Source organism: Tenrec ecaudatus, chromosome 17, assembly GCF_050624435.1.
Source record: "Tenrec ecaudatus isolate mTenEca1 chromosome 17, mTenEca1.hap1, whole genome shotgun sequence".
NCBI classification, from domain to species: Eukaryota; Metazoa; Chordata; class Mammalia; order Afrosoricida; family Tenrecidae; genus Tenrec; species Tenrec ecaudatus.
The window spans coordinates 43,858,253-43,883,480 of record NC_134546.1 but is presented as its reverse complement, the minus strand read 5'-3'; the positions used below and the strand labels follow the sequence as shown (position 1 = coordinate 43,883,480).

At 39.6% G+C, this 25,228-nt stretch overlaps 1 protein-coding gene across 18 annotated transcripts in view; it reads left to right on the top strand.

The window, feature by feature from the left end:
• Positions 1-25,228, top strand: part of NRXN1 (neurexin 1) — a 1,245,618-nt gene that overhangs the window by 328,746 nt on the left and 891,644 nt on the right. The window lies entirely within an intron of this gene.

Here is a 25,228-nt window from a genome sequence, read left to right as displayed (position 1 = left end):
GCCTCAGCAAGTTTAGAATGTAGTTAAGAGCATGCAAATGATTGACAGTGCCTTATTATGGGATGCTAGGTTCATTGGGCAATATATCCCTTACATTCTGAGAACCCTTCCTTCTTTGAAGAGCAATGTGGCCCCTGGAGACCCGCTACAGATAGAGTGTCAGAGATATCCTTTCCATTCAGAGTTTTATCTGTCATTAAAGGGCATTTCCTGATCCTGCATCAATCAGAGATTAACTCTGTCAAATAAACGCAAGTTTAGAGTCATTAGTCCGACTCATGACAAGACCCCACACAAACGAATATATGCTGGTCAGTCCTGCACCCTCCCCAAGAAGAGTGGAGGAAGGGACTGCTTTGATCCACGGGGATTTCATTGGCTAGTTCTGGACAGCAGTTTGCCTAGCCTTGCTTCCTAAGCTGCATGGAAGTCAAGAGCCCTCTTACTGAACCACAGTGCCCTCTGCAGTTCTGCTACGCAGAGGACACTGGGTAACTTTGGGCAAGCCATGGAACCTCCTACTGTGTATCAGTTGTTCCCATCTGTAAATGTACCTAGATTTATCTCCACGGGGCATTCTGAGGAGTACGTTAATCAGTAAAATGAGATTTGAAAATACATAATGAGGAATACATTAATTAGTAAAATATTATATAAAAAAGTGCTTATAGATGGCAGACAAATAATAAGTGTAACACCTTAAATTTCTTCACCTTTGCTTTGACTTGAATCCCTTGGGCCTGTGGGACGTAGCACTGTTTCAGCAATCAGTGTCAGGGTTTCCTGCTAATCAATGGTTCATGCCGTCCCCACGTGTTTGGGGGAGGCAAGAGAAATGAGGTAGGCCACCCTTTGATGCCTCTCCCCCTTTAATCTCTATGAAGGACCCTGGTGGCTCAGTGATTAAGGTGTTAACTAAAAAGTTACAATTTGCCAGCACACCCTGCAGGAAAGAGATGGGGCCTTCTGCTGGGGTCACTATTACCCTGGTGATACCTATTTTCATAAAAATGAGGCTTTTTGTGTCTTTGGAGATCAGTGACTATTTACTGAGATGCAAAAAATGGTCAAGGAGATTTTTCTGAAGCACAAAGGCTGAACTCAAGCCTTCTCTCTGGTGGGATGCTAGGTTGAAATTGAATTGTCAGTCGACCGGCTGCAGGAGGAGGCAGGCATGGCATCGCTTCTAGGAGGGTCAGGCTGTTTATCTAAATGCCCGGTTCAGGTTTTAGAGATGGGCTCAGGGAAGGAATGTGCGCTAAGCGGCACCTGGGAGTGTTCCTCCCGTTCTTATAGCATTTCTTTGAGCCTTAATTACTGTCCTGTATTCAAAGGCTTGATGACAGGAACAGAGAGTCGCTTTGGTAAAGTGCCTAATCTGTACTTGCGGAGATCCCAGGGAAACTGCTATGAGTGGTTTACAAATGCAAACTACCCTTTTATGAATAACCATGGACCCTTTGTCCCCCTAAAGCTGCCAATCCCTTGACAGAAAAAAAAAGCAGCCCTTTGATGTGGCTAGGAAGGCAGGTACCTGTGTCAGCCACCCAGTACTTGGTCTGAAAGTCCATGCCAATGATACTGAATAAAAGAAATAGCTAATGCGGATGGGGAGCCCCTCAGGGCTGGGGCTATTTAGTTTTCTTACAGATGAGTAGAAACGGGTTAAATGTTCCAATGAGCTGGAAGATGCAGCTCTCTTTTTTAATGTGGTCCATGTGTGGCTTGCTTGGTAGGAGGGAGAGAGGCTCACAAAAGCACGTTGCAACCACTTTTAAGTACATTCTACTCCATTTCATTTGTAGGAGTTTTTTGAAATACAATCCCTCATTATAGTTTCTTCTAAGGCTCAAGTCCTGGCTTTATAACAAACAAACAAAAATATGAAAGGGAACAATGTTTCGGTTAGAGGGAAACTGTATTCTCTGATTCCCAAATCCGATCACTGGTACTCTCGATTTCCAACCAAGGAATGAGAGAGGAAGGCATGTAAGCATCCTGCATAGACTAGACGTTTGATACCCTAAGACTCATGATTTAATGCTTTTATAATGTGTTCCTTATGTGGCTGTTGTTAGACGCTGTCAAGTCAGTTCTGAGTCACAGTGGGCTTATGAACCACCGAAGAAAACGCTGCCCAGTCCTGGACCATGCTCAGAATTGCCATGTTTGAGCCCAGTTTTGCAGTCACTGTGTTAGTTCATCTCATTGGCAGCCTTCCTCTTTTCCACTAACCTTCTACTTTACCAGGTACTATGACAAACCCAGGATACTAGTCTCACCATCTGCATTTCCAAGAAGCATTCAGGCTGTACTTCTTCCAGGATGACTGTATTTGTGTTCTGGAAGTACATGGTTCTTTCCGTATCCTTTACTATCGCCATAATTCACATGCATCAATTCTTTGTTCTTTTAAGGAAAGGTTCTTTCAATGGATGTCTATGTTTATTTGTCAAAGAGCCTTCATAGTACTGTTGGGTAAGCTTGAACTGTTGGCTTCAAAGCCTGTGGTTCAAGACCACCAGCCCCTCAGCAGGAGGAAGACGAGGCTGCCTGCTCCTGTAAAATATGATGGTTTCAGAGACCCCAGAGACAGCAACTGGATCCTAATAGACTCAAAGGCAGTGGGCTTGAAGTGGGCTCTGTCCACATACATTTTCCCAGACTTTCATAACAATATGCATTTTGTTGACTTGTCTCAGAAATGTTGAAACAGAAAGTTTTCTGAACGACATTTCTCTTTTCTGAAGGAATATACAAACAGCACATGCACAGCTTACAAATGTTTGTGGAAAAATAAAATTTAACAAGATAGTGAAAACTTTCCACTAACATATATTTGTGTGGGTATGTTTTCTTCAAATGCAAACACCTATTATTTGCTAAGTGCATAAAAGATACTTCTGCACCAAGTACTGGTATGCGCTTTCTACAGTAACTCTCATAACAAGAGTTACAACAAATGGAACTATTTTTACCTGAAGTCATAACGCAAAAACCATTCAATCACTAAGTCACATCACCAATCAAATCGCTGTGGGGAAATGATCATCAGAAATGGCCACAGTTGTCAACCCCAGGTTCTTGGAACTACCAGGGAAAAATGAAAGGGTAATGAATTTACACTTTATAATCCTCTGTAAATGTCTTCCACTTGATAACAAGTATAAAATTTTATGAAAATTGATTCATAGTCTTAAAAGTGTTTCCTGAGAAGATGTTAATAAAGTCAGTGCTTATTCTATGAGGAATCACAGTAAATTTCACACTAGAAGCTAAACCACTGTCACTATAAACACAGGTATTATCCCTATGAGCTATCAATCCAAAATGGTACTTTTTGAAATAACTCAGAATTTTGTGCAAATCAACAGCTTGGTGATCAGTGGGAGAAACTTTGCCTTGTGTATGGGAGACACAGGTGTGACTACTCACCAGTGCACCTCATGCGGTCACCCTGCTGGTGACCATGCCTTCGCGTTGCTATGATGCTGGACCAGGTTTCCAGGGTGCAGTCAGGCTTCCTGGAAATCTCCATCTGCTCTAGCAGTCAGTGAGCACTCTAGGACCCAATGCTGCCATGTGTTGAGTGCTATTTGTCCGCTAACACGTACTAGTAGTGTAAAGATCATTATCATCGTCGTCATCATTGCCATAAACAATTTTGTATGATGGCCCAGAGACTGGCTGATCCATCTGCTTTGTGTACTAGGTCCTATTGTGATCTCCTTAGCAAGCAATCTGTGTAAGCATTTGAGTTTCCATAAAGCCAGGTGAGAGGGAGAGGGCAGGTGGAATGTATGGGCCATAGACAGATTAGCCTTTCCTTAGAGAGGAGCTCTTTGCACTCATTTCTATGAAGTTCTCATCAGTAAATTAGAATTCGATGTAGTGCTCTTAACAAAATCAATTATTTTAATGGTAAAATGTCATATATTCAAATAATATTAAAAACATTGGCGTATGTCCTAGGGCATGGTGGTAATGAGAGGGACTGCTAATCAAAAGGTCATCAGTTCAAAACCACCAGCCTCTCAGTAAGATGAGGCTTTCTACTTCTAGAAAGAGTTACCATATAGCTGCAGGGACCAATCGGGGCAGTTCCACTCTGTCTTAAGGAGTCACCGTGAGTCAGAAATCAACTTGGTGGTAGCAAGTTTGGTTTTGTACTTATTTCTAAATCTGAATTAAGTACCTACCACACTTGACACTGTGGCGGATGTACAGAAATGCAATGAAGAAACTTCCTTCTAAGAGGCTAATAGTCCAGATGGGTGGTCAATGTTTGCACATGTGTACAAAGAATTGAGCAGCTCTTAAAAGAAGGCTTTGCTAGGTGATGAACTTTGTTTTGTTCAGCATCCTGTATCCAGATGTCAGAACTGCGCTTGGTAGACGACCAAAATTAGTGTCGCTGAGTTCATTATCATGCATGACAGACATATGCAATCCGAATATAAAAGAGACACAGAGCGTTTTCAATCAATTTTCTTCTGTGACATCTCGAGGTGGACTCGAACTCACAGCCACTTGTCTTTACGTGAGCTTGTTAACCGATGATACCACTCAAGGTTTCCTCCTGCCACATAGCAGATGCGTTAAAAATGTGCTTTACACAATGGATGTATGTATGGATTGTGATAAGAGTTGCATGAGTCCCTAGTAAGATGTTTTTAAAAAAAGATAATAAAAAAACATTTATCCTGAATAAATGAATTGATAAATAATTGGCTGGATAGGAGAGAAATGGCAGCTAAAGTAAGAGATGTCACCGATAGTACAATATCAATTTTTAAATTAGTGGTAAAGGAAATAATGTTTAAGAGTATAAAGAGATGATTGCAAGGCCCTAAGGAAATCATATTTGTAAATGTGCCGATCACAGTGTCCAACCATAGTGGATGGATTTGACATTTCTCTCCGAGGGTATATGAGGATAAGTTGTTGTTGTTTTTTTTAAGTATTCCTGCTAGCGTTCCAATTCATATAGGCAAGGTTTCATTGAAAACCCAAAGTATCAGTACATATCTCTGCCATCAGTGGATAGCTACAGACATGATCTCTTGGTGATACACTCAGCTTAGAAGGTTATAGTGACTGTTTTCTGGTGGGATTCCAAACTAGTAACCTTGATTGATTTTCTAGAAGGACATAGGAGAATCGCAGGGGCTTATTATGAAGATGTTTTAAGAAAACTGAAAACTGCAAATATCACAGGGAAACATACACTAGCCACACTACAGCTCTGATACTGCCCCCTAAAGACTTTTCTTGCTCCCTAAAATCAAAGAGCATTGAAAAGGAACACGATTTGAGGCCCTCAAGGATGCCCAGACTGCAGTTTTGGTGTAGTCTAAATCAAAGAGAGAATTCTTCAGGAAAGACTTAGAGAAATCCAAACATGGCATATAGACTTAGATGGAGGAGGTGTTAAGAAACCTTTTGGTATTTTTGTTTAATAAAGGTTTCTCTGATTTTGTACCAAGATTGATTTTTACCTACGTGTGTGTGTGTGTGTGTGTGTGTGTGTGTGTGTGTGAGAGAGAGAGAGAGAGAGAGGATGTGTACATGAGCGTAGACATACACATCCTAGAGCTTCAAAAATGTGTGGAAAATATGTATTTATTTAGTAATAGATCTAGATAGCTATGGCCATTCCGATCAACTAAAATGTAGCAAATTCTTGAGCTGGTAGATAAGATGAATGCATTCATCTTCTTAGTTTTCTTCCTATAATTTCTTATTGGAAATGTGGAAAAGAATCATTTCTCAGCCTGGTTCTATTACTCTTTTTACATTGTTACTTGGCCAATTGACTCATGCTATTATTAGTAATATTATTTTTACCAGTGGCCTGCCTTTTTATTCAGTGTTGGATGCATTCCATCCAACTTGATATGAATTGTTGTTTCTTCAATGTTTCTGCCACATAAACATAAATTGGTTTAAGCTTAATATGTGCTGACCCTCTAAATATAAAAGTGGATTGTGTTATGGTGTTTCCGCTTCTGACAAATCTGGTAAAGATATAGAAAATGAAATGTGAAAATCATTTTGGAATATGCTATGTTTTTCAAGTACCTCTCTGACACATGGAATGGCTATTAAAGTCTCAATTATATAATTCATCGCATTTTCATCCAGTGACTAATGTTACAAGTCACCTTACTAGACATGTTGGGGCTAGACAAGTGTGAGTCATGTCCTCTGCAAGTCTTGTAGCCTAATAGCAGAGACAAGTTACGAGGTATTAAGAAGAATAACTGTGTGAGGGATGTGTGGAAAGTGCTGAGTGAGGGGTACCAGAAAGGATTGCCATAAAAATCCTGGATTAGTTGGTAAAGGAGATCTGATGGGGTTTGACGATCAGGTAGGACTTCACAGAAGAGATAGCAGTTGATCTTGGCCTTCAAGGACAGATCATGAAGAGTAGGGAGAGAGAGTGTTCCTGTGGCTAAGAATGAGAGAGCATCGAGAGTATGGCACAGGGTGTGAACAGAAAAGTAGAATGCAGGAAACATGAGTTCACCAGAAGATAAAATGTAAGTTTAGGGTGGGGAGTATTCCAAGATATACAGGAGACATAATCTTGCCATTTGTTTAAATAACAAGAAATAGAGAAAATAATAGGAACTATTATTAGTAGGAACTCTCTATGCTGATATATAAAAATGACAATAATACAGAGCAACTTACAGTTGACAAATCACTTTTATAGCTATTTTCTCAATTGTGTTTTACAACAACCTTTGGAGAAACCTTCTTGTAATCATTGATGGTAGAAACTGATGATCAAGAGACTGACTCTTCACCTTGGCCAAGACTACAACATGGGAGACCACATGTGAGTCCAGGTGTTTTCATACAGTTACACTCAGAGAAAGAGCTGGAGGTCGTCCTTAAAAATTGCATAATCCTAAATTTCAAGTCCTGCTTATCATTCTGCTCTGTTAGCAGATTATTCATGGCTACCATATAATTACAAAGTGCATATATTTGAGATGTTATTATTTCCAGTATAGTGATATAGTAGTGGATAATACAATTTGAATAGCTGAAGATGAGATCAATAGGAGATCTTATTATCTACATTATCAGCATTGTTTTCAATAAAATAATGACTCTTTTATGATTCTGACATTTTAACCCATAAGCCGAGCATATAAAGATTTGCAACCTAAATTCCTTAGGAGGTCTTACAACCTACTTTCTATCTTATCATACCCCATATTTAAAAAGGACTTTTAACTTTTTTCAAATGAGATGTTTCTTTTTTTACATACGAGGAGCTACTATTCAATATCCACAATGTAAATTACAAGCATAATTAAAAACAAACATCTCAATACCATCAAATCAATTCCAACTTATAGCCAGCCGACACTGCAAGAGTAAAATGGCCCCTGTGGATTTCTGGGACTGTAAATTTTTACCAGAATAGAAAACATCATCTTTCTCCTGCAGAGTAGCTGGTGGTTTTGAGCTGGTGACCTTGTGGTTAGTAGCCTGAAGTATAATCACTAAGACACCAGGCCTCCTATGCAGGTCTCAATAGCCCCATTTAATAGATGTATGAAGGCAAACAGAATTAGAAGGTTCTGCCCATTATCTCACTCATATTGGACCCTAAGACAGGCTAAGAGTCTTACAGACTTCTTCCTATCCTCATAGTCTGTATTTTGTAGTAAAATTTAACACATATCAGAAAGAGTGTTAATATTAGTAGATAATTTAAGGACTTTCAATTCTTCCCTGAAATCTGCAATTTGTAAATGGGAGCCCCAGGACTTTCCTTAACTGTACATGGTGCTATAAAATGAATCCACTAACATTGAGCGATTTGGGGCTCATGAAGCCATATAGTATGACACTCACCTTGGCTAATGATGGATGGAAGGAAGAAACTATCTTTCATTTCCACAAGGAGCTGGGCAGCAGAAAAAATGTCCCTGCCACTGACATTGGCCATGGACCCACCTTATTCTAAGTGCTAGGCACAAGAAAGGGTTAGCTTCCTGGGAAGTGGCACTAAAACGGAGACACATTTTCCATAATATCCAAATTATGACTTTCTTCTCTCCTCCCTCTGGCTGAATGTGAAAGGTTTCATTTAGCCTCTTGCAATTTCCAGGAGGATTAAAGTACAAATCGTATAGCCAAGGGACCCATCCACGGCAATAGAATAGACTTAGTTCACCTTGACTAAAGTTAATTTTGCTACTGAAAATGGTACCAGACAGGAGTGTGGCAGACACACTGTAATTTATCAAATATTGTACCACTGGGCCTCTTATTTTAAAGTAAAATCTATACACTTGATTTACTTTTAGATAATAATCATCTCCTTTGCTTATTTTTTCCTCCAATATTTTTATGACCACTGTCCAAGGTGTTAATAGATTTCCAAAGAAGTGCATTTTGCCACACATTTGGGTGACAACGAGCAGATCCAAAGCCAACTTCAAGCACTGCCATCGCATCTTTTCCAAAGGAGGCCAAAGTGCCCTACAGCCATTTGATTTATTAAGTAATAATCATGATCTCAATTGTTCTGACAAATATCTCAAAATCCAAATCAGTTTTTATTTTCCAATTTATTTGATGAGTTAAGACACTGGAAGAAAATAAAATGTTGCCTGATCCTGCTTCAAAATAATTTCAGCTGAGGAATACAGTCATCTGGTTCGACTTGTTCCTCAATAAACCGTTAAGCAGCGTTTTAAATTTCCATGGTGCGATATGTGCTTTGGCAAGCAACGCCGTTATTTTGTGGCAGAAAAATCTCTCTCTCTCTCCATGTCTTCCCCTTGAGTTCTTCTAAGCACACACCCACTACGCTCCTACCCAATTTCCCCCCATACGTTCATAAATTGGAAGTAGATGAGAAATTACAATATATATTTGAGGGCCTGGGATGATTTGATTTCCTCTCTCTCTTTCTCAGTACTGACTTTGACTCAGGGTCAAGTCAATCACCTATGGCTGGCTGCTTCCTGGTGCAGCTGGGGTGCCCTGTAAGCGGTGCCTCTGCCAGCAGTTCACTGCCAAGTTTGGGCTCTGCTGACTCTTTAAAATGCTACTGTCAAAAGGCTTCTGTTGTTGTGTGTAAAGACATTACATTCGGATAAAATTGCTTCGAATGGATGCAGGGATAAATTAGCCATTTTAACTGTAACACTTTAATTTTAATATAACTATCATATGTATAGCACAAAGGATATGAAGCCACTATTTTAAAGTGGGAAACAGCATGAACTCAAGATATCATCTTCATGAAATGAAATGCTTAAATTTGAATAATTGGAAAACGCTTTTTTTCAGCAATTACAGGGTTTCCAGAGAAAAACAATGTCAAGGCATTTCAGCCCAATTTCCTATTAATGTCGTGTTTTTTTGGGTAGACCAGCTCCCAGGGATGGAGGCTGAAGACCTAAGGTTATACAGGGACACCAAAGCACCACATCTACAGTGCAAGGGAACAGCTTAAATCACTTCTGCTTATGAGAATCAAAGGGCCGAGATAATGATGGCTCTGAATTAAGCAGTGCAGTGAGACCCCTGTTGTGATTTTTGTCCTGTGAGACAAAAGATGTCATCCATTTGGTGTGATCTATTAATGTTGTTAGAGGAATAAAGTAAGATAATGTATCTAAAAGCCCTTGAAGTGTGTGAAAGGCTGTGTAAGGACACAAGGGGCACGGTTTGGCCTACATTATACCAAGCCCTGTGATTGACTGAGAAGTTGCCCACCGAGTACCTAGGAGTCTGAACTGACATCAACCTTTCATTAAAGGTAGATTCAGTACATGGAGTGGTTTTATTTATTAAATTTGGTGAACCTGGAAACCTTTTTCTTCTAGGTAAAAGCATGTCATGGAAAGTTTTGTCACTGTTGTTTTAAGTAATTAATTTTTTTTCTTTTGCAAAGCCATTTAATTGACGTACAATCCACACATCGTATAAATCAATGGTTCGAACACGCCCGAAACAGTTGTGCGATCATCGCCACAATCAATGTTGGAACGTGTGCTTCATTTTTGCGCACATTATTATTAGCATCTCCTGTCCCCCTGAACATTCCCCTTTCTTTTTTTTTGAAACATTTTATTAGGGGCTCATACAACTCTTATCAGATTCCATACATATACATACATCAATTGTATAAAGCACATCTGTACATTCTTTGTACTAATCATTTTCTTTTTTTTATCCTCCTCTTTTCTTTTTTTAAATTTTATTAGGGGCTCATACAACTCTTATCAAAATCCATACATATACATACATCAATTGTATAAAGCACATCCATACATTCCCTGCCCCAATCATTCTCAAAGCATTTGCTCTCCACTTAAGCCCTTTGCATCAGGTCCTCTTTTTTTTCCCCCTCCCTCCCTGCTCCCCCCTCCCTCATGTGCCCTTGATAATTTATAGATTGTTATTTTGTCCTATCTTGCCCTATCCGGAGTCTCCCTTCTCCCCATTCTCTGCCGTCCATCTCCCAGGGAGGAGGTCACATGTGGATCCTTGTAATCAGTTCCCCCTTTCCAACCCACTCACCCTCCACTCTCCCAGCATCGCCCCTCACACCCTTGGTCCTGAAGGTATCATCCACCCTGGATTCCCTGTGCCTCCAGCCCCCCATATGTACCAGTGTACAACCTCTGCCCTATTCAGCCCTGCAAGGTAGAATTCGGATCATGGTAGTTGGGGGGAGGAAGCATCCAGGATCTGGGGGAAAACTGTGTTCTTCATCGATTAAGTAATTAATTTTATTGCTTTGTCATATTAAATAGCTGCAATAGAGAAGGCCCCAGCCTTCTGTAGTATCCAGCACTGGTTGTTTGGAATCTGTTTCTTATAATGTACTGTGTCCTGTGAAGTAAACTCTCTGAACCTATAAAACAAATGTAATATTATTTAATATATGATGTTTTGTGACTCAAACAACATAACATAACATTGAATCTAGCCTATGCCTCATATATAGTAAACATGAAGACAAATCCAATTCTGTTTGTCACCTGTAATAATGTAGGTCAGTGATGCTCACAGCACAGTATGTGAGCCACCACTTGAGAATCACCTGGAAAGAGAGCAATGTAGATTCCTGAAGACTACTCCAGGCCATCTGCAGGTGAAACCCGGGAGGATGCTTTTTCATGAACCCACTAGGAACCTTAACGGTATAGTGGTTACACATTGGGCTGCTATCACCAAGGTCAGTAGTTTGAAACCACCAGCTGCTCTAAGGGAGACAGACGGAGCTTTCTACTCCAGTAAGAAGTTACAGACTCAGAAACTCACCAGGGAAGTTCTGCCATGTCCTCTAAGATTGCTGCGGGTCAGAATGGGCTTGATGGCAGTGATTTTTTTTTCTAGACAGCCAGTCATCATTAAGTCTATCTCAATTCACGGTGATCTTAGGAGTGTCAGAGTGGAATTGTGTTGCTCAGGGTTCCTAGTGTCTGATTTTCCCAAAATAAGAGAGTTAGGCCTTTTCGTCTGAGATGATTTTTGGTAGACTCATGCTGCCAATTTTTTAGTTAGTAGCCAAGTGTGCTAACTGTTTACATAATTTAAAATAGAATCTCTAATTGAAGCTTAAACTTGAAAAATAACAACCACTGATGAAATAGAACCATGTGGTGAAGGCTATTGCCTTGGAATGCAGGGTTACTATATTTGAGAGCATAAGACACTAACATTAATCAGATCCAGCAACAATGTGGTTTTTTCTATTTTATTTGATTTGGGGTTGTTACAAGGAAGCAACAGCCAGCAACTGCTTTCTCAATTGGGGGATTGTGGTGGAGGAAGGTTTCCAAGGTGTGGTTGTACCAGACTGTAATTTAACACATTAGGTATGGTCGCACAGAAATTAAATTAATAAAGAATAAACATTTGATATTTCCTCTAACTACAGCTTTGAGCCTTTTAACTAAACTATTTGCAGTCAAATAGAGCTTTGCCCTTTCCTTCCAAAGATGAAAAGAGAAGACAAATAGAGAAATCTTGTCTAGATGTTTATCCCCTTTCTCTTTTATGCTCATTCACCAGCAGAGACTAGGACACACATTTTTAACATGAGCACGTTAAATGATCGGCCCATTTGGGGGAAACACCTTCAAATGTTTATTTCTAACTAATGGGCAAAACACAATTAGTCTTTTTCTTTAAGGCAAGTTCTCATTAACCTAAGTATCAGGTTCTTATCTAAAGAATCAACCCTTGGAATTTCAGACTATTAATGATATTTGATAGCTTGCTGAAAATGATAGTACAGAAGTCAAATTGAAGTACAAACAAATCAAGAGTAATGTTTAAAAAGTTCTTTCTGTGCAGAGAGGATTTGATTGGATGAGAAGGGGTGCCACGCAAATGTGGAAGAGGTGGATGTGCGTGTGTGTGTGTGTGCGCGTGCGTGTGTGTGTGTGTGTGTGTGTGTGTGTGTGTGTGTGTGTTGAAGTGTTCTCTGGGGTGTTCTGGAGCTAATGTATTTTGTAAGTAAGATGTGAGATTCGAAATGTCTCCTCTTTTTCATCTTTCAGAAGTATCAAGGCCTTTCGATAGTTATCAAGAATCCCTAATATCTAGTAACTAGTCAAGTTGAATCGCCCTCAATAGTAATTCAAGTCTGAAGCCCCTTGGAAAGCTCTCATCCTTTCGTCAATGATGTAAAGTTGCAAGCACTTTTACCAGCTCCATCAGGTGTTGTGGTTATGTCTTGGGGTACAATCCACGTGGGTAGAAGTTCAAAACCACCAGCAGTTCCTTGGGAGAAAAACTGGGCTTTCTACTGCCATAAACAATTTCCATCTCAGAAATGCACAGTTCACTCTAAATCAGCATTGACTCAATGGCAAGAAGTTTCTTTGTGTAGGGGAGCTTTCTGTAGCTATTGTCCATGTGCTGGTAGATGTAGCACCAACTCAAACTATATCCTCTGAAACAGAATTACGTTAAATTTAGTCACCAAAGTTTCCTTTCTTCCATTCAAGCTCTTCACTAGACCTGTGATCTTTCAGGAAACTCGGATCTCTCAAGTGGTGGCCTCATTTTAGAAATGTATAAATCATTTCACATGAGCCAACTTACGAAGCTAAACTGATAACTAATTTATTCCTTAAATAAGTGACTGTAAAACTTACTAAATGGGTCAAGACGCCTACTAGGGTCAGAAGAACTGGACAGCATGCAGCTACTAATCTGATGAGGGACACAATAGAAAGTTCTGGATTGGATGAGAGAAAAATGTAGAAAAGAACTCAAATTTATACCAATAAAAAAAGAGACTACATTTATGGATCAATAGACTAGAGGAACCCCTGGGACTTTCTCTAAAGCATCCCAGTGTGGGTGATCAGTTACATGCCTAACCTTTATCAAACCTCACAACTCAATTCTATAGGGAAGCCTTTCCATAGCCCTAGAAAGAATTAGATGCTATTGGTTCTATTCGCTTATACCATTTAGCGTTTCCACTTCACTGCACTTACAGTTGTAGGTACTAGGTTGGTGGCTATAATATATATATATATATATATATATATATATATATATATATATATATATATATATATATACATATATGTGTGTGTGTGGTGTGTGTATTCCATGAGGACAGATCCCATGTGTTTTCCAGGGTGAAATCTCAATGCCTAGCCAGCATATAACATGTCATCAACCAAGGTTAATCCTATACCTCAACAAATGAACCCATCTCGTCTCCTGTGGAAGATGCCAACGCCACCTATGAATGAGGGCCGTGAACAGGGAGAGCTGAGTGCCTTAACTCTTTCCTGATTGCTCCCCTAAAAGCTGGCTTCCAGGAAACCAAGAGCAGAAGATTCTGGCACCTGCATGGAGCTTGGGTTCCATTAGCAACACCTTCAGAGAAGACACCTGCTCCAAGATGTGTTTGGAGGCTTCCTCTGTGGCCTTACCACCAGCTTCAATGACCTTAGATGTAGTCCACCTCATCAGGCTCTGTACTGGAATTCTTCCCCACAAATGAAAATAAACGGAAAATGTATGTGTGGGGGGGGGGCGGGGGGGCGCTGCTCTCCTAGCCTGCAGCCTACTTTTCTTTGTTGTCTTTGGCAGGAATACCATGTCCTTTGTGAAAATGTGGCTTTCTCTAAGTAACTTGGGTTCTTAGCTGCTGTTGAGGACTACCGTTCAAGGTTATGACACATCACACACTTTGAACATGGCCTTCGTCCAGGAGCTTCAAGTCCTTCATTCAGGGAGTAACGATCTGGCAGGGAAACCACAGGCCCTGCTTCCCATAGGTAGAACCAAATAGTCTTGTTACAAAGAAAATTAATTATACAACAAGTAGAAATGCCAAGCTGGGCCGCACTGAGCTGATATAATTCCAACCCAAAATCAGTAAAGTCAGTGTTAGCGTTAGCCTTAAAATCCCTCCAGTTGCAATGTCTATGATAATTTTGGAAATATTGAAAACGGTTCGTGAATTACCAACCCCCTGTTTATGTAATTTCTGAATATACGAGGACTGTAAATTAGGAAACCTTAGTGGTGCTAACCACGAAAAAGTCTTGCAACTCTAAAGCTGTTGCCTATAATTCATTTATAACACTTATAATTTTGGGAGTATTGGTCAGCCTGGGGTCCTATGTCTTGTTGAAATTTCCTTGATATTTTGTGATAAAAAGTAGTTTGCCTTTTCATTTAGGTTAGTCCTCAAATGAAAATGAATAGCCTCTTGCTATATAAATAAATGATTAATATGCTGCCTCTGTACAGTTCTAGCTGGCCTGATGAAAGCCAGAGTTTCCGGTCAGTATTCAGCATTTTCAGACATAGAAAGATTTTAATGATGGACAGGTATGACATTCTCCGTGTGGAGTTGGGCAGTTATGCCTGATTACCGAAAGCAGCAGCGGCTGGAAGATTTTCCAGGATTTAAAAATCATCACGCTGGGAGACGTTATCTCTCGGCAAAGAATGAAGAGGGAAGCATTTTTCAACTCGATCAGATATTCTCTTCTGTATGAGTCCCCAGAGTTCGCTGCCACTGGCTTCTTCTGGATCGATCGCATTGTGCGAAATGAATGATGCTGTCAGAGGGCTGCAGGACGGCTTGCAGCTCCGCAGCCAGGTCTGGCCGTAATGAACATGCCCAGCCGTTCCCGAGGCTTCACCAGGGCAATGGGATTAAATTTGAGCTCCGGTTTTGAATTGATAAAAAGCCGTTTGACTGCATTTTCAATATGTTTATCGGAAGCAAGCTGAAAGTACAAGATAACTTCTGCAAGACATTTGGAAGTTAAAGTAGGTATCAGAACCCGCTGGAAGGAATCGGCGGCGCGAACATTACTCACGTTGCCCCCGCCAAGAACCAGCACTGCACTTTTCTCCCAGAATTATTTTTAACCAGCTTGGAAGGCCTCCAGGTTTGAATCTCCCAAAAGCAATTTTGTAAATGTGAGAGGGGCTAACTGGGTTCTGATTCAAAAGACAGGTGCACCTGGATGTCTTTTGTATAGCTGTGAAAATCCACAGGATGGCCACCACTTACATTCTGCAGTGGAACCGCTTAAGTGTGAAATGCAGTTTCTTCCAAAGGTGATGAAAGCCAGCAAGACAGATCAAAGTTAAGCCAAGCAAATACACACACACCTATTTTCCTCTTCTCCTTCCTCAGAAAAGATCCAGACAATAAAGTGAAAGATTTATGACCAGAAACATTAGAGACAGCTGCATTGAAGCAATCGAAATTACTGTGGCCACGTTAAACCTATCCAACCCCTCCATACAAGTTCATTCAAAATCCATCATGTGGTAAACTGGCCAATACCACCTCCTGGCTATTCAAATTTCCTAAAACAAGGTAAAGTGGGAGACTTGATGATCAACATGAAGGAATAAGATAGAATAAGAAATGGGGACTATTATAGATGCCCAGTGTTTCTTGGTCAGAATTCTAAAGCACCAGTGATTACAGGTTTACAACCTTGGAGCGGTCTTATGCTGTCACGTTCCATTGCGATTAAAGATATGCCAGCATTCGGTAGCAGTCTCACTTTACAGACTGCTTGTGAAATGTATGCATATCATTAAATGTGAGAATGTCAAAGTGAATTAAAATATTAAAGGTTGTCTTATTTGCTTATTTTAAAGGTTTTCAACTTATCATAAATCATAGCAGTATATACCTATAGCACAATGAACAAAAATGATGCTCTTCTGGAACAGAGTTTTCAGAAGAGCTGGTTACCAACAGTGAATCCTCTAATTGCGCGCACGATTGCCTTTATGAGGTAGCTAAGATGGTTTGCTCCATCAAGTGTCCCTGCCATTAATAGAAGCCATTTGTAATCTAGTAAATAAGATATGTCAGCATGTACTCCATCGTGTGATGCCTTCCCTACCGGTTTTCTCAAGCACAGAATAGGCCATGGCTAGGTATCCTCAAATCGATGCATTTTAATGGTGGTGCTGGGAAACATGGACAGTCCTTGGGCTGCTGAAAGGACAATCCCCTCAGTCTTGGAGGCAGGATGGTCAGAGTGCTCCTTAGAGGCATGGAGAGTGAGACTCCATCATACATATTTGGGCAGGACAGACCAGTCCCTAGAGAAGGACCTTGTGCTTGGCAAGGTGAGGGGATAGCCCAAAAGAGAAAGGCACTCAATGAGATGGATTGATACAGTGACTGCCACAGTGGACTCCGGCATAGGAACAATCATTGTGAGGATGGCGCAGGACCGGGCAGATCTGCCCTGGCTCTCTCTGGGTTAGCTCTGACTGGATGGCACCCAACAACAACAATAAGCCAGCAGGTAGAGATATCCAAAGGACACCTTGGGTTTGGTAGACTGTATTGCTAGTTATGAAAGAGGGCTCACGAAGGTTACATCAATAATGTAAACATATTTTAAGGATTTAGAGAGAAATGACGAAAACAGTAACTTCGTGTGAACCAGGAGTGTTCTTGAACTGCCACATATTCAGACCTCAAGAAAGAGTCAGATCCACATGATTGTCAGGGTTGTTGGTCCGGGCCCAAGGCAGAGCGGGGATGAATCACTATTGAACTACCAATTGAATTACCAATGGACTTACCTACTTTTTCTGGCCTGCTTCTGTACATGCAATTCCACACCCGATCCCCACCGCCTCCACACACATTCTCCACCCCAAATTTCTCCTTCTACTATAATTTTATCTCTGATCTGAATTTGTGGAAGAGGTCAATATATGGTTCATTTATTACCACTATTTCTAATTATAAAAAGGCCTGGTGGCACTGCAGGATAACCACAAGACTGCCAATAGTAAGGCCACTGGTTCAAAGCTACCAGTCTCAGAAACCGTAAATAGGCTTACTGTGAACCAGAATCGAGCCAGTCGAAGTAGGATTTGGGGGGGTTTGGGATAGTGCTGCAATGTTGAAACGCACTCAACTACTAACCAAAAGTCAGTTGCTTAGCCTCACCAGTGGCACCGCAGGTGGGTGGGGGGAAGGGAGGGTGACTTGACAATCTGTTCCCCAAAAGCTTCATAGTGTAGGGACTGGGGTCAGCAGTCTGCAGTTCCCCAGCTGTATGCAGCTCTTTGGGTACATATATGTGACTCTGAAGTAAAATTGAAAATGAAACTGCCATAGTTTCCTTTTCAAGTGATGGTGATTTCATTTGTTTGTAAAAATATATTTATGTCTCTAAAATAATTTTTAAATAGTTGTAAGGGACAAGATTGCCAAATCAATTTCAAAAGTTTGCCAACTCCAGATCCAGGAAATCTTTTGGGGCAGTTCTGATCTGTCATACAGAGTCTCTATGTGTCTACCAACGGGACATCAGACAACAACAATTTCTGTTTGAGCAAAATTTTTATATGTGCATATGTTATAGGTCAGGATAGTCTATGTCAGGGCAGTCCCCAGATCAGGTAACTAAACATAGACAAATAAACTGTGTCCAAAGAGATGGTTATCAACAGTCTGCTTCTATGCATGGAAGCAACTGGGAGAGAAGGCTAAAATGAGGTAGAAGATACAAATATTATTCTGAAGCTTAACCATCTGATGTGTTTTTTTGTTTCTCTCAATGATTCAAGAAGGAAAAAATCTTTGAAAAGTAGACAACAGTTAAACTATACAAATCCAGAAGATTTCAAATAATCTGAATACATTCAGGGTAAGCTACGGTTGTTTCCAGTACCGTATCGCTCCTTTATGGTTAAGGAGGATGGAAGCACGTTACTCGCTCACACGAGCCTCTCTCGAACTTATTTAGAACTTACTTATTTCCATGCATTGTTATATTCGAGAAGCCCTGGTCGGCAGTTCTAGCATATCAGCCCCTATATGAAAGAGTCAGTGTCAGGAAAGAAAACATGTTCTATGTTTTATAAAGTCACTATGAGTCAGAATTGACTCAATGGCAATGGGTTTTTATCCTATTAATTCGGACCACAATACAATGGAACATAAATGGTTTGAAAGGTTTAATATAAAACTATTCATGATAGATTTCATTTGATATTCTATAAGCTATGAAAAGATATTTATTTAAATAAAATTGACAAACCATATTCAAGGAGTTAGAAGATTAACCTGTTAGTACCATGATTCAAATAAGCTGGAGGAAATATTAATCTTGTTTATTTCCCTTAGAATTAGATATATTTGACAAAATATCAGTTCAGCATAAAAATAAATTATTATTTACTCACTTATGGTGGCATAGATATTTGCTAGGAATCAACAATTTCTGGGGGCTATGTAATTATTTTGTCTTAAACATTAAACTATTATCAAGCTGGATAAATTTAGGCGTTTCTTTTTTAAAAAAATAACTTGGGGACTATTTCTGTATCTGTCAAATAAGGATAATAATTTACGATTTCCCTGGGTAATAGATTTTGGGAAGAAAAAATGCAACATTTATAACTAGAAAGTGTAATAAATTACTATTATATGTTATTAGTAAACTACTTATACTATGATAGTTGTTGTTAGGTGTCATTGATTCCATTCTGACTCCGAGTGATCTCCTGCACAACAGAATGAAACACCACCTGCTCCTTCGCCTGCCTCACAAGGGGTTCTTCTGTGTGAGCTCAGTGTTGCAGTCGCTGTGTCAGGCCATCTCGTTGAGGGACTTCCTCTTTTTTGCTGCCTACCTACTTTCCCAAATGTGAATTCCTTGTCCAGAGATTAGTCTTTCTTGATAATACATAGGAGATAAAGTCTTGCCATCCTTGCCTCTAAGTACCATTCTGGCTGTACGTCTTCCAAAACATATATATTTTTTCCAAAACATAGTTTTTTGTTCTGTGGGCATTCCATGGTATTTTCAATATTCATCACTGGCACCATAATTCAGATGTGTTGATTATTCTCAGGTCCGTATTCAATGTCCAGCTTTCACACGCATCTGAGGTGTCTGTCGGTTTGTTGTATTGTGCTGGGTTGTATGTTGCCATGTTGCTGCTCATTAGTCATTCAAACACCAGCAGGGTCACCTCAAGTAAACATGACTCAACAGCACTTCCCATCCAACAGCAGACTGGGATGAAGGAATAGGCTGTCCTGTTCGGAAGAATTAGCCACTGATAACCTAATGGGTGGCATCGAAATGAAACAGAGAGTCTTAAAATCTCAATATACAATGAAAGCCACAGTTTATGCATGTAAGTTAAGCTAAAAGTTTGAGTCATAAATATAGAAATTTTTTAACAAGTAAAATCAAATGAACAAATATAGTATTATAATACAAAAACTGAGATTTTTCTCAGAATGAATTAATTATTCATCAAATTTATTTATTTTTCAATATGTAATTTCAAAATTAATGCCTCAGAAAAATACCATTTTAACATCAACTTTGCAGCATGATGTTATAGCAATCTGTTCCATGTTAAATATCTTAATAGTATTTTCAAAGTAAGACATTACTTAAAGTATCTTACTTAAGTATTTACTTAAAGTGATTTACTTAAGTATTTACTTAAAGGTAAGAATTGTAGAGACTATTCACCAAAAGATTGAATATGTGTATATGCAAGTATATATCGAGAAAAGTTGCACTTGATCCCAATTTTGAATAAGTAGTATCCTTTTCTAATACATATTACTCTGTGAGTCAGAATTGAATTAATGTTTGTGGGTTTGGGTTGTTTGGTTTTTTAAGGATACGAAGGTACATATTTATGATTCAATCAGTGGAGGATAATAGAGCTGATATCGGTTGCCAATTTTCTTCAAGAAGCAGAATCAGCTTTCCCATTTCCATCCCAGCAAATTTCCCAGGTGTATGTCACTCCAACAGCCACATGTTTGACCATTAGAACTGCTGGAATTCACATAAGCTCTATTGGTAAAACTCAAGGCTTTCTTCTGTGGAGATCTCTTATTATATTCATAATTTTTAAGTTTTTATTTTATTTTGTCCTCTAGTAAAGCAGAAAACACCAAACCTTGGATTTGGATCTTTGCTTCACTGACTCCTGCCTGTGTGACCCTAGGTGAATTTCTTATTCATCCTGTTCTAATGTTCCCACATGTAACTTGGAGGGAAAGCAATACAGATCTTCTGGCCAACTTCAAAGAGGTGCTGATATAATGTGTGATGAGAGTCATCAGCATAAATCCTAACACATAGTAAGCATTAGACATAGTTATCCATCCACTTTATAGCTCTGATATGAATTAAAGTGCCATTTAGCTTACTCTAAGTAGCCTTTGAAGTTAAGAACTAGGCCACTAACAGGAAGGTCACTAAAAGATACCACAAATTCTAATGTATTTTCTAGGGGTACAGTTCTTGTCTTAAACAGGATAAACATAAGACAAAGATGAATCAACAGGATGAGGATGACCAAAAGCAGCAGGCCACATGGAGTCCAGGAAGGTCATGGCCACGGGGCTAAATGTAGAAGATGAAAAAGAAAGGAAATTCATCATAAAATCTTGATTGGTGCCAGATCAATTCATCATAGTAGCTGGCAGGACTAAGGAAGCAGGAGAGTATGTTATCTTAGTGTACAGCGGTTTGGGGCCCTCTGACCATCTAGTTTGGGAATGATATAATTTCCATGAGATAGTTAAGGTTTATTGTGCCAACCTGGTCGATAAACACATGTGGGGTTAATTATAGGGTGGAGAGATAAATAGCTCAGTGAGCCTCGCCTTTCTAGTTCTCGGGTCTCTTGCTTTCTGATGGTCGGACCAGGGTGAAGCCGCCTTAGCCAATTCCCTGCTGGCAGGGCTCCCTTCCTTCAAGACATCCCCAAAGAGAAGCCACATGGATCTACCCTGATGCAGCCCTAGGTGCCAGAGCAGCCATGTGGAGACCCCTGCCAGCGCAAAGATGGTTATACGTCCACTGACTCAGCTTTCCTCCTGCAGTCGGCATCATAGTGTGTGTTTTGTGAGATGGAGGAGGACTTTATAGATTGGTGTTGGACATATGGGCTAATGTTAGACTTATGGGCTTGGACATCACTGGGTTGAGGTGCTTTCTTATATACACTTATCCTTTATATAAAACTCCCTCTTATATATACATATGAGTTTCTCTGGATTTGTTTCTCTAATTCACCCAGCCTAACATATTCCTTACAGGCACATGCAGACAAGTCTCCCAGGGTAAGATTATCCTCCCTGGGCTGGCCAAGGAAGCTGACATAATCCATTTTCAAACACTCTGCCTAAGGGCCAAACTTTGTACAAAGCCAGTTAATAATGGTCAGAAAGAACTCAATGGAGGCTGAATTTAGGGCAAGACCCAATCAAAGTCACTGCTGTGGGGTCCCTTCTGACTCATAGCTTAGCCTTCCACCTACCTAGTGCTCATTAATATATCTCTAATACGGCAGCAGTTCAAATCCATTCGTGTTTGCGAGAAAGGTGAGATAATGTCCGCGCCTGTAGTGATTGACAGCCCCAGAAACCCTGTGGAGCAGATCCACTGTCTTTGGGGTAGGAATCCACTCACTGGCAAAGGGCCGCATCACACCGTCTTTCATGGTGTCCACATGGGCAGGGCCTGTGGACGCAAACATGGATTACCAAAGTGGACTGGACAGAAAGCATCCTCAAATAAGCGAAAACATTTGGAAACGTCTTGGGAAGATGACATTGACACATCTTTCCCCTCACTTGTTTCAGTCTCCCCGGAGCCTTCCAGCTCCCCTGAAACAAGACTTTTAAATCAACGTTGTTCCCTTTCCTCAGCTGTCGTCTGCGGATTGAGAAAGCCTGATGCTGAAGTCAGTCTGTATTTATGCCTGATTGCAGCAATAGTACCTGGTTCTATTAAAAATATTTCCAATTCTGTACAAGGTGATTCTGGACTTCGTCCTTTGCCCTAGTCCCACATCTTAGTTTTAGGAGTCTCATTCTCTTATTTTTCATAGTCTGACCTCAGGACCAGACATTTTTATAACTATTTGTTTTTCAGAAGATTTAGCGTGGATATTTATTTTGTTTTGATGTAAAACCTGCCTTATTTACAATTAAACGAAATGAACAATCTTAGCTTTAGAAAAACATTTGAGAATGTCACAGGGTTTTTCTTTTTCCTTTTTGGAGGATTTATCATTTCCTTCTCTCGGGAGATTTAGCTGTTAGCGCTTGTTCAGACCCTATTATTAAGGAAAACTTTGATAGAAATTCAGTCTGAGATAATAGAGAACTTCAAGAATACTGTCTGACATTGCATTTAACAATCGGAGATAATTATAGCAGTGACAACGATTATTTTTTAATCGTATATGTTGCCTTAAGAAAACTGCCCAATTAAAATAGCAAAATATATTGGCCATGGTTTTCCTTTTCCTTAATGAGCTAATCTTATGAGTTAGCTAAATAAAAAATAATCATACCATGTAAACACAGCAAACAAGTGTTTTCTTGAATAAATATTTTAGAAATAAAGAAAATATGGCAAACATTATTATATTGCAAATAAAACTATGAATATTATTAACCATTATGTCTAGTTCTTCAACTTGTATTTTATATGTAAAATTATCAGAATTTCAAGAAAAGTTTCTGGATATTATTAAAATACATAAGGGGAAAATAATCTTTTCTTTCCCAAGTTATCATGATGAAACAAGCTATAAAATAAGCTTTGTGAACCTTGAAGAACTAACATATTTTTTCAGATATGCTTTGTCTTCGGTGTTTTCGCACATGCTGAGCAAAATTGATTATTATTATTTTACAATATCCTTCAAGAAAAACAATTTTCTAAACATTTTGAAAATTATTCATGAGATGCTCATGCATCTATATTATTTGAAAATTAAAAAAGGAAATCCATGGGCAAATATTTTGGAGGAAATATTTGCTTAAGCAAAGTTCTACTCGTTGGCCAGAGCTTTGTATAGGCTGACTGACATGGTGAGTTTCTATGCATTTCCAGTATTCACTTGACCCTGTCATATTCTCTCCTCAAAATACATTTCAAGTCTTATGTTTTTATGAAACATTCTTGAGGAAACCAAGATAAAGAGATCAAGTGTTAAAAGGATTATTTTTTATTATTTGTGTCTAATTAAACATTCTGACATTATTAAGAACTGTTTTCTAATATGGAATATCGAACAGGAAGTCTCCTATGAAGACGTGTAATACCAACAAGGAACTTATACAAATGATTCTTGCAGTCAGCATGCTGATCTGAATTGGGGAGACGCAGACCTACAATCTCAGGCTTCACAAGACACTTGGCCGAAAGCAAAAGCAGCATGCAGGATGAGAGGAATTCCGTATAGAATTGCTTCCAAAAATCAGAGGCCTATGTTTAAAATAAATAATAACACTGAAAAAAATCTGTGAAGCATAGGACCCATGTGTGTGCATGTGAGGGAGAGACAAGAAAATATTTTTATTGTTTATATCAGAAGTAACTCTGGAAGTAAGAACAAAAACAAACAAAACAAAATGGCATGATAACAGACATTACTATTGAATGAGATGAATAGCACTGGCTGGGAGAGGGATTTTTCTCTGGCTAGTTTTTATGTTGCTTTTGTTTAAAACTTTGAAAGACAAATAACTGCCTGCTTAAAAAAAGATAACAGACTAAGTATGAATGACTTAGTTATATTTCCCCATTAAGAGGCCAGGCTTGCATGGAATACGCAGGCAGATCATGTGTAACCCCTAAGCCCGGAGCACTCAGTGGGCGGTAGGATTTGATCTTCGCTCTGTAATATCCTGAGAGAACCTCATTTTGAGTGATCCCATACTTTTTACAGCGTAAGTTTTTTCTCCCTGCTCTTTGTAAATCTCTTCAGCCAGGTGTCAAAACAAACAAACAATAACTCCTCACATTGTTCTCCAAAGAGATTGAATAATCAGTAAGTCATCAATAAATATAGTCAATTTTTTTTTCTGAACTCCCAGGTGCGACCTGCCAAGATGACATACGGGAGGAACTGAATTTCTGTAGCATGCTGTCAGTGGTCTATGCTGGAGAAGAGTTTCCAAGACCTTCCAACAGGGTGCTATTAATATTAGTACACCAAGGTCGCCGAAACCTTGAAGGTCATGACATAAAAGAGGCAGTTTAAATTTAGAGTGCCTTGCAAACGCTTACTCTCATTTCTGTTACTTTTTATTTCTCCTCCAGCTTTCTCTTCTTCTTTGTTTTGTCTTCCCCCCCCCCCACCCCCCATTTATAGAGTATCTTGTCCAGAAAAAAATCACCAAAGGCTGAGCAAGAGGACACAGTCAAGTCAATACTGGTTTCATATAAATTAAATCGAGGGTTGTGCTCCATCACTTTGACAACTAAATTACATGAAACTCAGCGGAGGGTCGGGTGCTGGTTACTTTTTCCAATGAAGCTGTGTTGGAGCCGTCTCATGTGACACTACTCACAGCTTCGATGACATCAGATGCGGACCCACTTTCAACTTTTTATTGGCTGAAAAGTTCAAAGGGAAAGCAAAACAAAACCTTGTACAGCCTTGCAAACAGGTCCGTCTCCAAGGGCGTAGAGGCAATCAGAAAAGGCAGGAAAACAAAATTAAATCAAAGCCATCCAAAAGTGACGGCGTGTGTATTTCTCCTTATTCTTTAATCAAGCAGACCGACCCTGTGTAGGCAGAATGGATGCTAAGGAAGGAAGCAGTGTGGGCATTTAAAGGCCATTGATTACTTTGTGTAAACGCTAAGGGTTATTGGAATTTAACATCCCATGACTTCTGTAGTGGTTTCCTATGGGTGCTGTAAAACTTC